The following is a 12746-nucleotide window of genomic DNA, read 5'->3' on the forward strand; positions in this document are numbered from 1 at the left end:
TTTTTGCTTTATTTTCAGTTGCTGGTTTTGCTTCTCTTTTAACCAGGACTGGAAAGGGTGTTAATGCAGGAAGAGAGAGCTCTGCTTTTCAAAGGTTCATATAACCACATTTTGTCAGCTAGAATGAAGAATTGGGATGACAACTTAAGATGTATCCAAAATCCCCACCCTTTTTTGTCACTCCGATTTCTCTTGTCCGTAATAAAACAAGGAGCAAATGGGTCCATACCCTAAAACATGGGATTCCCTTCACTTTCCTCTGAGTCTGGCCCTTCCTTCTGGGTTTGCTCAGTGAAATCAATGTAACAAAAATATCATTTACATATTTACTGAAGACCAACGTGTCCCAAGCCATTTAAATTTTTTCAGAACTACTGTGTGTGAAATTGATCTCTCACGTTCTCTTTCAGCCAGGGTATTATCTATGTATACAAATGTTATTCATTTGTATCTATTGGCTTTATATATTGCAATTTTGCCAAACTCTATTAGGCTCAATAAGTTGACTTTACCCTTTCTCAATGGTGTCCCTTTTTTTTTCCTTGTCTAATGTCATTGATCAAAACTTACAGAAAATGACTGAGTAGTAATGGTAAGAGTGGGTGTATTTTTCTGTTTATGTATCTTAGTGGAAATGCTTCTAGCATTTCCCCCAATTAGTATTATGCTGGATGTGACATACTGCCTTGATTATACAGAGGTATTTATCCTGAAAGAATATAACATTTTATCAAATGCTTTCTTGACATCTGTTGAAAAAATGAAATTGTTCCTATTCAATTTTTGGTGTATCATTTTTATTCTTTGCGTATGTAGACCTATTCCTGAATACCTGGGATAGATCCCATTTTGAGACTTGATTACTATTTGTAGCCCTTAACTGTACTCCTGGGGAACAGTCATATTTTTCTAATTACTGGTTGCTGAATTCTTTATTTACTGTAGGGTTAAGCTTGAGATTATAAAGTACATTGAAAAATACGTTATTGCAAAAATTAAAAGAAAAAGAAGAAAAGAAGAAAGAAGGGCTAGCGCAAGGGAGGGAGGGAATCATGGAAGGTATTATTATGTTCTTAAAACTTTTTTTAAAATACATTAGATTTGTGCTTTTCAAAAAAAATTAAACAGTTTTAAAGATGGGTTTATGGGACTTCATGTGCAAGCCCTTCAGAATGCTCTGTGGTGCACTGTATAGGGAATGAAGCCTCTGCGCTTACCCTGACTGCATTTTCAGCATTCATTCTTGATAATGGCTTTTGACGCTTCCCTCTGCCACACATGGAGCAAGAAGGAGTGGACCTGACCTGTGACCTGAGTCAGCAGCCACGGAGCACGACACACAATAAGCAGACCACTGAGCTTTGCACTTTATTTCGAGGAATATTTTGCAACGTAAGAAGTTTCTATTAAGTACATGTACTTAGGCCTGCTAATACGAGTGGGAAACCAGAGTCATGTGTGGAACATTTTTGGCAAACTTAGCCGAGTTCACTTCTTCCAACACCAGCATGCTCAGACCTGGGAGGCAGGGACAATGGTTCAGTTGCTTGCATTCCTCTCATGTGGAAACTGGAATTGCATTGCTAGCCCCTGGCTTCAGCTCTAGTACAGCCCTGCCACTGCAGGCATCTAGAGAGTGAAACAGTGGACAGAAGTGTTTCTCTCTCGCTCGCTCGCTCGCTCTTTGTGTGTGTGTACAGGCACACAGGTCTCTCAAAAGAAAGCTTTTTTTGCATGCCTGTTTTATGCAATCCAAGCCAAAAAAAAAATTCACAAAGACAAAACCACTGAAATTAGCAAGCTAAGTATACATCCACATGCAACACAGAGAGCTGCCACTGGTTACAGTAAACATGCCACTCACTGTTTCCTGAGATTTGATGTCCTCTGAAGCTGCTTCTCTTTTCTGCCACTGGGATAAGTGACTTGGGTAGTATCCCTCACATTCATCATAAAAACAATCATTCTGGGCCTGGCACTGTAGCCTAGCAGCTAAAGTCCTTGGTTTGAATGCTGCTGATTCTAATCCTGGCTGCCCTGCTTCCCTTCCAGCTCCCTACTTGTGGCCATGGAAAGCAGTCAAAGATGGCCCAAAGCCTTGGAACCCTGCACTCGCGTGGGAGACCAAGAAGAAGCTCTTCGCTCCTGTCTTCAGCTCAGCTCAGCTCTGGCCATTGCAGCCACTTGGAGAGTGAACCAGTGAATGGAAGATCTTCCTCTCTGTCTCTCCCCCTTTCTGGATAGCTTGCAAACTCAAATTCTACATAAGACAAATTTCTCCTAAGATATAATTCATTTATGGATAAAGAAGCTTAGGAACATAAGATTGCAGTAAAACATGATTCAGGATTTCCACACCTCAGAGCAACTCAAAAGTCAACATCTTCTGTGCAATCAAAGGAAACGGGAATCACATGTGCCAGAAATGTGCAATCACGATGGAGCTAATCTTTTAAAAATTGGCTTCAAGCATTATATTCGGCAAAAATTCAGCACACTGAAAGAAACTGTCAACAAAGTGAAGAGCTAGCCAACAGAATGAGAGAAAATATTTACAAATTTATGTAATAGATAGAATGTTAATATCCAGGTTGCATAAGGAGGTTAAGAAACTTAACAAAAACAAATCAAACAATCCAGTTGTAAAATGGGCAAAGAAAATAAACACGCAATTTTCCAAGAATGAAATATAAATGGCCAATGCTCACATGAAAAAGTTCTCAGATTCACTAGTCATCAAGGAAATGCAAAGAAAAACCATTGTTAGATTTTATGCAATATACATTTGTATTTTCTCTTTTCTATCCCTCTCCTTTCCAGTACACACACACACACACACACACACACACAATCTCACAAAAGGGATATCACTAAAGAAAATAAATAAGCAAAAAGCACTGTATTGGTAATGAATAATCATGATTTCTACTGAATTTCAGAGAATGCTTAAATAACTTATTTAAATTCAGTAAACATATATTTGATATTATGTATACATTACATAGTATATAATGTGTATGTATTATGTAGTATATATTATCCATATTTATCAACATTATTACCTAAACACCTATCTGTTCAAGACTCATGAAATGGAGTCGTATCAGAATGCTATAAGCCCACATGATAGATAATGTAACTATACATATCAAGAAAAACAAACTAGGAAAGAAAAAGTGGACAAAAACCAATCCTCACTCTAAACACACGTAGACAAAGCATAATTAGAAAACACTGAAGTTCTAACAGATACGTAGTCTAACTTTTAAGCATCATTGTCATAATACTTAACATAAAGTTATAGTGAAACTAATGTTTGTATTGGAAATATGCACAAAATGTTGCCTTCAGCTTGCCACAAAGTCCCAATGATTTCAGAATGTCATTATATGTCAATTAAGTGTAGATTTATTTCATTGTGCTGCATAAATCATTTAAACTTACAATACTTCATTTATTGATTTATTGATTTATTTCAAGCATCAAGAGACAGACAGAAAGAAAGGTATCTCATTTACCAGGGGCTCATTCTCCAAATGTCTGTAACAGTCAGGGCTGGGTCAGCTCAAAGATGAGAGAACTTAGCCTAGGTTCTCCATGTGGTGACAGGTGCATGGCCAGCTATCATCACTGTCTACAGGGTCTACGACAGCAGAAAACTAGGCTCAGAGTGTACCTTCCTGGAAGAGCCAGGAAAGAGAAACAGACATCTTAGCTGCAAAGTCAAATGCCTGCTCCTGGCTATGACCCTAATTATAATATTCTATAATACTTATGAAGTTAATTATTTTCAAATTCACAGAGAACCACAAATTCCATAATGTAAGCACTGCTGCTACTTTTCTTAGAATTCTGGAGAAGGCAAAAAAAACATACTAATAATATGTAAATCTGCCATAGTCATTAAATCATGTGTGAAACTTTCAACACTTCCCTTTGCTTTGACTTATATTTTTAGTAACTAAGAAATTATACATTGCTAATGGCAGGTCTGCTTAACAGGTCTTAGATTTTAAAGGCCTTGAATGAGCAAGGTCGGATAAATGCCATACCAACAAAAGTATTCCTACTTAATTCATGATGACTAATAGAACTCTTTACATATTGTTAATACATGAATGCTTGCCTTCTAGTTGAAGTATTTCATATTATAAAATTTATACAGTTAAATACCTAGAGTACACATCAGAAAACTCAAGAGGTAGGATATCATCTTTATGGAGACATTAGTTATCAACACAACATACAAACTTTAACTTGCATTCTTTGTCTCACATGAAGATTGAATTACACACACACATACATACATACTATTACACATGATTGATACTTAAAGGATATATTGATAATATTCAAGAACCTATTACATAATAACAGCATACAAAGGGACACAATGTTACAAGTGCTATCACTGGAGGGCTGTAAACTCAACCACAGACTCTTCCAGGAAAACATGACTGAGGGGTGATAGAATATGAAAAGGAAGTGCAGTTAAACTAGACTAAAGCCACCACAGACTCAAGGGTGAGAGCCTCTATTCACAGCAAAGCTCCTGTAGACCCAGGCTAAGGGAAGAGAAACAACTTGTAAAGAAGTTTCCATAACTGCCTTTAAAAGGCCAGTGCTCCCAGGGTAGCAATTCTTCCATGTAAGGTAAACGGATGGTTCAGCTACCTTGGCCAACCTTCCCAAACTGAAGCCTGCCTGGCAAAACAGACTTAAACCTCCTCTCCTTCTTACTTTCTCTCTCCCTCTCATCATACAGCAAAAACCGGGAAGATAAACTAGAAAGGAAAGTGTATAGATCAAATATTATACCCTTATAAATGCATCAAAGTTAGAAGTCAGGATATTCTACTTATAGTTGACAAACCAAGTATGAAAAACACAAGCAAAATGTTTAAGGTTGTGGCTGTGGTCTCCAGGACTACCAATGAAGACTTTGAAGGGAATATGGCAAAAGGGACAATTTATGACATTTTTCAGTTCATAACGAATTGCTTGTAGCATTTGGCCTCATGAATATACCTAATGATTCTTCAAAAATGGATCTAATAGCTTAGTTAGTCCAAAACATGTGTTGCAATTATTTAACATCCATTGTTATAATCCACTATTACACTGATCGCAATTTATTGTCCACTTTTACAATTTTATCAATAGCATTGTGTCTAGCAGCCATTACAGGCACAAAAGACCTAGAAATTGAAATAAACATAAATTGTTATACCCAAAGAAAATGAAATCAGCATATGCAAGAGTTATCTCTACCACCATTCAACTAACAGCACCTCGATTCACAGTAGCTAAGACATGGAATCAATCCAGACTTCCATCAACTGATGACTAAACAGTGTAGTAAACAGTGGGATATTTAGTCAGTAAAAATCAATGAAACTGTCATTTTGCAACAGACAGATGCAACCGGAGACCATTATGCTTAGTTTAATAAGTCCAACTAAAAAAAGACAGCTATCTTAAGTGTTTTGCGAGTATAGCTAATATGTAGGACACACACACACACACAAGCCTAATGCATATCAAGCTAAGCTGACATCTGGTGACTCAATTGTTGTCCATAATCCTTGTTTATACCCCATGGAACAGTGGTCTTGCTGCCTTTAACTTGTACAACCAAGTTTAGAGAAGCACTGAGTCTGAAATTAGAAAGTAAATGTATGTTGTCACAAAATGTTAAAAGAAATGAAAGAGGAGGGAGGAAAGCATTATATTTTTGAGATTGTATCTAAGAAATTCATGAAATCTGTTCCCTATGGATTAATGAATAACTAAATGTAATGAAAACTATTTTAAAGCTATAAGTATTGCCCTACTCAACATACTATGAGGGCTACCTGGACCACAGAACTACTTTGGCAGACCATCGGCATTTCTGTAGACCATGCCCAGTTTCAAAGACAAATTTTCAACGTCCTACTACAGTCACTCCGTGAGCATGGAGACCAGGGAGACTGCAATACAGTTACTATGGCACTGCTCCGTTTGCCAGTGTTGACTGATACACTGCACTTGTCCAACACGTAACAGAACTAGGTTTCTACCTACACTGACACACTACTTCCTATTGCAGCAATTTATCATCTCTAGTATAAGTGATGAAGCTGCTAAGGTGACGTAGGATTAAATTACTTGTTCAAAAACTACATAGGAAATTGACTTTGAAACTGGGTTTCAGGGCCCCAGGATCATGTCTTTTTCTTTTATGATTGTTCCAAAATATTCAAGCATAATGGGTACTGAGTCACAAAAGAAGGTATAATACGGTCTGCAATTCCACCCCACAGTAGTTAGACTGCACTTTAGGATACTACTTAGATATTATATGTTCCAAAGAAATTAAACTAAGTATTTTGTGTATTTTTGCCACAAAAAACCAATCAATGTTTGAGGATCTAAATATGCTTACCCTTGTTTGAATGTGTGTATCAAAACATCAGGGCCTGGCATGGTAACCTAGCAGCTAAAGTCCTCGCCTTGCACACATCAGGATCCCATATGGGTGCTGGTTCATGTCCCGGCAGGCCCACTTCCCATCCAGCTCCCTGCTTCTGGCCTGGGAAAGCAGTTGAGGATGGCCCAACAACTTAGGACCCTGCACCCATGTGGGAGACCTGGAAGAGGCTCTGGGCTCCTGGCTTCAGATCAGCATGCCTCTGTCTGTTGCAACCACTTGGGGAGTGAATCAATGGATGAAAGATCCTCCCTTCTGTCTCTCTTCCTCTCTGTATATTTGACTTTCCAATAAAAATACAAAATAAATGTTAAAAAATCACATGGTACCCATAAATATGAACACCTTCATGCATTATTTTACAAAATCATAGTAGTATTTTTAAAAATATCTACAGAGAACTAGTATAATAAGACATTGGAATATAAAGGAAATTAAATAGTCTACAAATTCATTACAATTTTCTGAGATTTCAGTATAAGTATAGTTCAGTCTCTAGAACAATGAGTCATACAAACACAGAATATGCTGATGGGCAATGAAGAGGCTTACTTAAGAAAGCAAGTTATTTGTGCTCCTGAGAGAAATAAAGTAGAATCACATAGATAAAATTCATAAAGAGGAGTCCATCAACATTCAAATGACACCATATATTCAAACAAATCGTTTGTGATAATGAAGACTAAAATATTATGCACAAAAGCTCTGGATTTGCACACAGATGCCATAGCTGTTGATTTCAGCACATTTTCAAGGGCAAAAACCAATTCCAACTTTTTGATCTCTAGAATTTTGTTTCTCCGATTGGACTTACTAAGACTCATTACTTCCATGGAGTTGACTATGAATAATCATTCTAACTTTTAGTTCAATGTCTCTGATGTTGCCTTAAGCTATGTTTGTTGAAAGGAAAAAATAATAGCACAGATGAGAAATAGCAATATTATAGACAAACAGAGGTTTAAATTTTAGGAAACCTTCCCTCCTGTCATTGGAAGGATGAAGAAATACTTTAAAAAAGCAGAATCAAGGAGAGCAGTCAAAATCTCCTGTATTTAAAATTCTAAAGAGTAGAAATTATTTCGTCAAGTTAGTGTTGAAAATCCTTCTAAATGTACAGCCTGTTCTGGTCTGTGATTTTGTGTTTTGGGGTTGTGCTTGGTTTGTTCATTTGTTTAATCTTAAGGGAGAGTGATTAGTGGAAAGAAAGCACTACAATCAACTGAACTTTGCAAAGTTAGAAGTTTGCCAGAAACTCAGGCCTGTAAAATACGCCAACAGGCTCAGGGCTCTATAAAGATCTTTGTTAGCAACTGGGTCAACCATTATCAGAATTTAACAAATCATCTATTCGTCTCAGGGACAGTTCCAACATTCTAGAAACATGATAAGCAGTGATCATTTCCACCACTGTCCTCTAAGAGTCAAGGAAAGAGCTAGAATAAGGAACAGAATTTGACTCAATTTGGGTTCACTGGAAAAGGCCAATGAGCTAATGAGTAGGGAAGGAGGAAGGGAGGGGCGAGAAAGAGAGAAATAAAAGATCCAGTGAAAGAAACAAGCAGACATGGAAGGGAGGGGTGGAGGGAAGAAAAAAAAAGAATATCATTGTATCGTTTGAATTGTATGTATTAACTATTTGCACATGTTAAAATTTTAAAAATTAATATAAAGGGTCCAGAGCAGTAGCCTAGTGATTAAAGTCCTTGCCCTTCATCCATCGGGATCCCATGGGGGCACCGGTTCCTGTCTCAGCTGCTCTATTTCTAGCTCCCTGTTTGTGGCCTGGAAATGCAGTCGAGAATGGCCCAAGGCCTTGGGACCCTGCACTCACGTGCGAGACCTAGAAGAAGATCCTGGCTCCTGGCTTCGGATCAGTTCAGCTCTGGCCGTTTTAGCCACTTAGGGAGTGGACCAGCAGATGGAAGCTCTTCCTCTCTGCCTCCCCTTCTCTCTTTTTTAAATCTGCCTTTCCAATAAAATAAATAAATCTTTACAAAAACAAAGTTAGAATCAAATAAAATCATTAATAGCTAACAGCATTTACTGTTGCTATGTTTCACCCTTTTAAGGGAGTAAAGTGAAGAGTTTCCCCTCCTCTGTATGCGGTGAGTTCCGATTGGCATTTTAAGATCCACTGTCCTGATTCTTTATTAACATCTAGATCTGGGTGTCCAACTATATCATACCCCACTTATCATAAATCATCCTAGAGCTATACTAGCTGATATTGTATCCACTAGACACTTATGGTCATGTCGCATTTAACACATGGTTATGCTGCTCAGAAAACAAATACAAAATTTTATTGAATGAACCTACATTTTAAAACTTATCATGGGGCCTGGCGGCATGGCCTAGCGGCTAAAGTCCTCGCCTTGAACACCCCGGGATCCCATATGGGTGCCGGTTCTAATTCCGGCAGCTCCACTTCCCATCCAGCTCCCTGCTTGTGGTCTGGGAAGCAGTCAAGGACGGCCCAATGCTTTAGGACACTGCACCCACGTGGGAGACCGGGAAGAGGTTCCTGGTTCCCGGCTTCAGATCAGCACAGCACTAGCCGTTGTGCTCACTTGGGGAGTGAATCATCGGACAGACGATCTTCCTCTCTGTCTCTCCTCCTATCTGTATCTCTGACTTTGTAATAAAATAAATAAATCTTTAAAAAAAACTTATCATTCAATTCTCAAAATACTTTAAGAATACTAGGAACAACATGAATATACTTCATTGATTCTAAAATTCATGAGATCTAAGAACAGATATCTCCGGTGGGAATGTATTTTTCAATTTGAAAGTTTATTTTCAATGTATCTGAAAGAGAAGGAGACAGAGATCATTGGTATACCGATTCACCCCACAAATGCCTACAATGACCCCACAAAGAGCTGGGTCAGAAACTCAATTCAGGTCTCCCCCACAGGAGACAGAGACAAAACTACGTAAGTCATTACCTGCCAATTCCCAGGGTTCACATTAAGGGGAAGTTGGAATTGCAAGAGGAGCCTGGATTCAAAAAGAGACCCCGATATGGCACCCCAAGAGCTGTACGAAATGCCTACCCTTTGTGTGAAAATTTAATATACAAACTAAGAAAAATCACAAGTGTACAACACAAAATGAATTGAAAGCTTTAGCATAAGACAAAGAATTAAAACTAGTTTTATATTGATTATATATTGAAATGCTATGTATTTGATTAAACAAACACTAGTAAAATTAATCTAGCCCACTGGTCTTTTTACTGTTTTAATGTGGCTTGAAAATTTCAGATTGCCTATGGGCCTGAATTAGACTTCCGCTGCACTTGTACCACTCTCAGACATTCTAGAAAAACTTTCTAAACACGATTCATTGAAATAAAAATTTGATACTTTATGCCAGTTTAACTAGTAAGGAAATAGAACAAGAAGTAAATTTTGGACCAGGTCTCTAGGGACGTCTGGTCCCAGCTCTCATCATCCTCTTCCCCGGTGTCTGTGTGTCAGGCAGCTCATTAGAATATGAGCCTTTCCGCACAGGTCGCCTTCATCATTTTCACACATTCACCAACATACACAAGAGAAACAGTCCACACAGTTTTGATTGAACAGATTAAATACATAATTACTGAGTGAGATGAGATTTATCAATGTTAATATGTTTCTAGCATGTAAATGATTTTTGAATACGATATAATATTAAATTCAGTTCAACATTACAGCTTGGAAAAAGAATCTGATAAAGAAACATTGCAGAACTTCTTAACGTAGCATATGCTTTTGTCAAAATAAACGGGCTCCTTTTTGAGAAAAATGGGTTCAGTTGGACATGAAGAGTATATCCTCAGGTCAGACAGACGAGACGCTGGAAAAGCAAGTGGGAGATAAAAAAAAAAAGTCCAGCAGGGGAGGAAAGCTACTAAATAATAACACACATCTGCATTTTTTATTACAAAGTCAGATATACTGAGAGGAGGAGAAATAGAGAGGAAGTGGAGCTGCCGGGATTAAAACCAGCGGCCATATAGGATCAAGGCAAGGACCTTAGCCACTAGGCCACGCTGCCGAGCCCCCATACAACTGCATGTTTAAAGATACATTATTTTTCCTGATACAGTTCCTTCCACTCAGGGATTCCTCGTGCCCTACCTTCTCGCCCCACTGTTCTCCCCTATGTTGTAACAACGGTTAGTCCCTCAGCAACAGGCACAAGTCTATCATTCTATTTAAATATGTCCTGACACTGTAGGTATAGAGAATTTTTAAAAGTCAAATAGTTCAAGTTGCTCAAATTCGTGTAGCAATAATTTTATGTAAATATAACAACCTAATATTCTTAGGTTTATATTTCACCACACACTTTTTTAACTGGCACTCTCTATATATTTTTCAAGTCCACCCTACTGGACTTGATGTGTTACCAACAATTTCATAGGTTTAAATGGGGATTCATTTTTCAGGGAGACAAATTAAAGGTGCCTCAGAACTGTTTAGATATGTCAATCTTAGTATTTTCTTGAAGTTGAACAATTGTGCAACACTATTTTCTTTGCACCTAAGTATCCTTCTTAGAGAAAAAATTTAATTCAGTTTCACAAAATTAGCCAAAAGCTCACCGTGTTTGATGCTGGTTTTTAGAAAGTAAGCAAGATAATGAATGATATCTTTGGTCACTCCTTTCTGTTCTTTTCTTTTTCTTTCTTTCTTCCTTCCCTTCCCTTCCCTTCCTCCCTTCTCTCCCTCTCTCTTTTTCCCTTTACAGAACCTTGAAAATGAGTCATTCCTTTATGAGTGGAAACATGTGGGGAAGGAATAGTACAAAATACAAGCTTATATAGCAGCAAGGCAAGATAAAAGGCCCTGAGTTCCCCAGTGCAAGTATGAAATGAAGAGGACCAGGGCTACAGCACAGCTATAGATAAAACTACTCAGAACACACTGGGTAGGACCTGAGAAATAAGTCCAAATCTAAAGTTCATGGTCTGGTCATTCATAATCATTAGAAAATAGTATCTCCTACTAAGACACCTGCAGCCATTTGAAAACTTCAGATGGCTTTAGTCAGCAATACTCATCTATCTGAATTTCTTTCAGGGAAGATAACATAAACAAACTTCAGGTTATAGAGAGCTGGGCTAATCCTGCCCTCGGTAAGTCCTTCTAGAAGAGTCTCTCTGAAGAGTAGTTAACTGTGCCAATTAGTTTTCTACATTTTGTCACCTGTCTCAAAAAGCTTTAGATTATTTAGGGAAAAAAATGTCTCCTTTTAAGGAAAATAATTACATATTTTTCCCTTTGTTGATTTTCACCCCATCAAAGTCCAGAATTGGTCCTTGAATGAATGCCAGACACTGAAAATTACTCAAAGCATTATAGTAACACATCAAAGAGAGAAGAACAGGAAATTAATTGCCAACAATTTCTTTTGGACACTCCAACAGCTACTTTAACTGGTGTGTAGGAGTGTCAAAACCCAAGACTGCAAAAGGGGAGGACGTAAGAGGAGGAGTACAAGCGGGAATGTAGCTGACCATTCGGGTTTATTTTCTTGTCTAGTAAAATAAGCAAGCAATGTGCTCCAAGAACCCATCACTTACCAATCAGCTAAAGGGCTTTTTCGCAAATGTGACAACTAAAAGTGCACTGGTTGCTCAAATCCTTCAATTGGAAGGAAGCAAATATTTAATAAAATGTCTTTCATAAAACATATCTGTGTGAAAGTAGACAGTAAATAGCAATTTGAAAAATCTGTTACTCTTTCTAAGTTTTTACAAGATATATTGTATAACACAACAAAATACCTCTTACTTAAAAATCAACAATCTCTGACCCCAGATACAGGATGATATTAGTGTGGAAACAACGGTATTACCCACTTTCCTGTAGCCCTTGACCCTTTGTATCCTAATCAACTAAGTAAGATTATTAGAAAAAAATCAACAGTCTCCAAAACACGCCTTGTTAAGATGAGAACAAGGAAACCTCATTACATTTCAATGCCAAATGTGTTCACAATATGGAAAATACTGATAAATAAACAAAGCAAAATCACAAACAATACTAAAGAGGAGGAAGACTTATTCTTGTCAGAAGAGATTTTTCTTTGAGAACTTCAGAAGAACTACACACAACTAATGTTGAAATGGCCAATCATTATCTTCTGTCCAATAAAATGGGTTCCAGAATCTACTTTCCAATTTTAGTCCGTTTATCTTCTATACAATAAGTCAAAATATGATTTTATGTGAGCTTATTTTTACAGAAAAAGTAGAATTAAGAGCAGTGAGGGTTTT

At 37.6% G+C, this 12746-nt stretch overlaps 1 protein-coding gene across 2 annotated transcripts in view; it reads right to left on the reverse strand.

The window, feature by feature from the left end:
• Window positions 1-12746, reverse strand: part of ESR1 (estrogen receptor 1) — a 358224-nt gene that overhangs the window by 86779 nt on the left and 258699 nt on the right. The window lies entirely within an intron of this gene.

Source organism: Ochotona princeps, chromosome 1 (assembly GCF_030435755.1).
Source record: "Ochotona princeps isolate mOchPri1 chromosome 1, mOchPri1.hap1, whole genome shotgun sequence".
NCBI classification, from domain to species: domain Eukaryota; kingdom Metazoa; phylum Chordata; class Mammalia; order Lagomorpha; family Ochotonidae; genus Ochotona; species Ochotona princeps.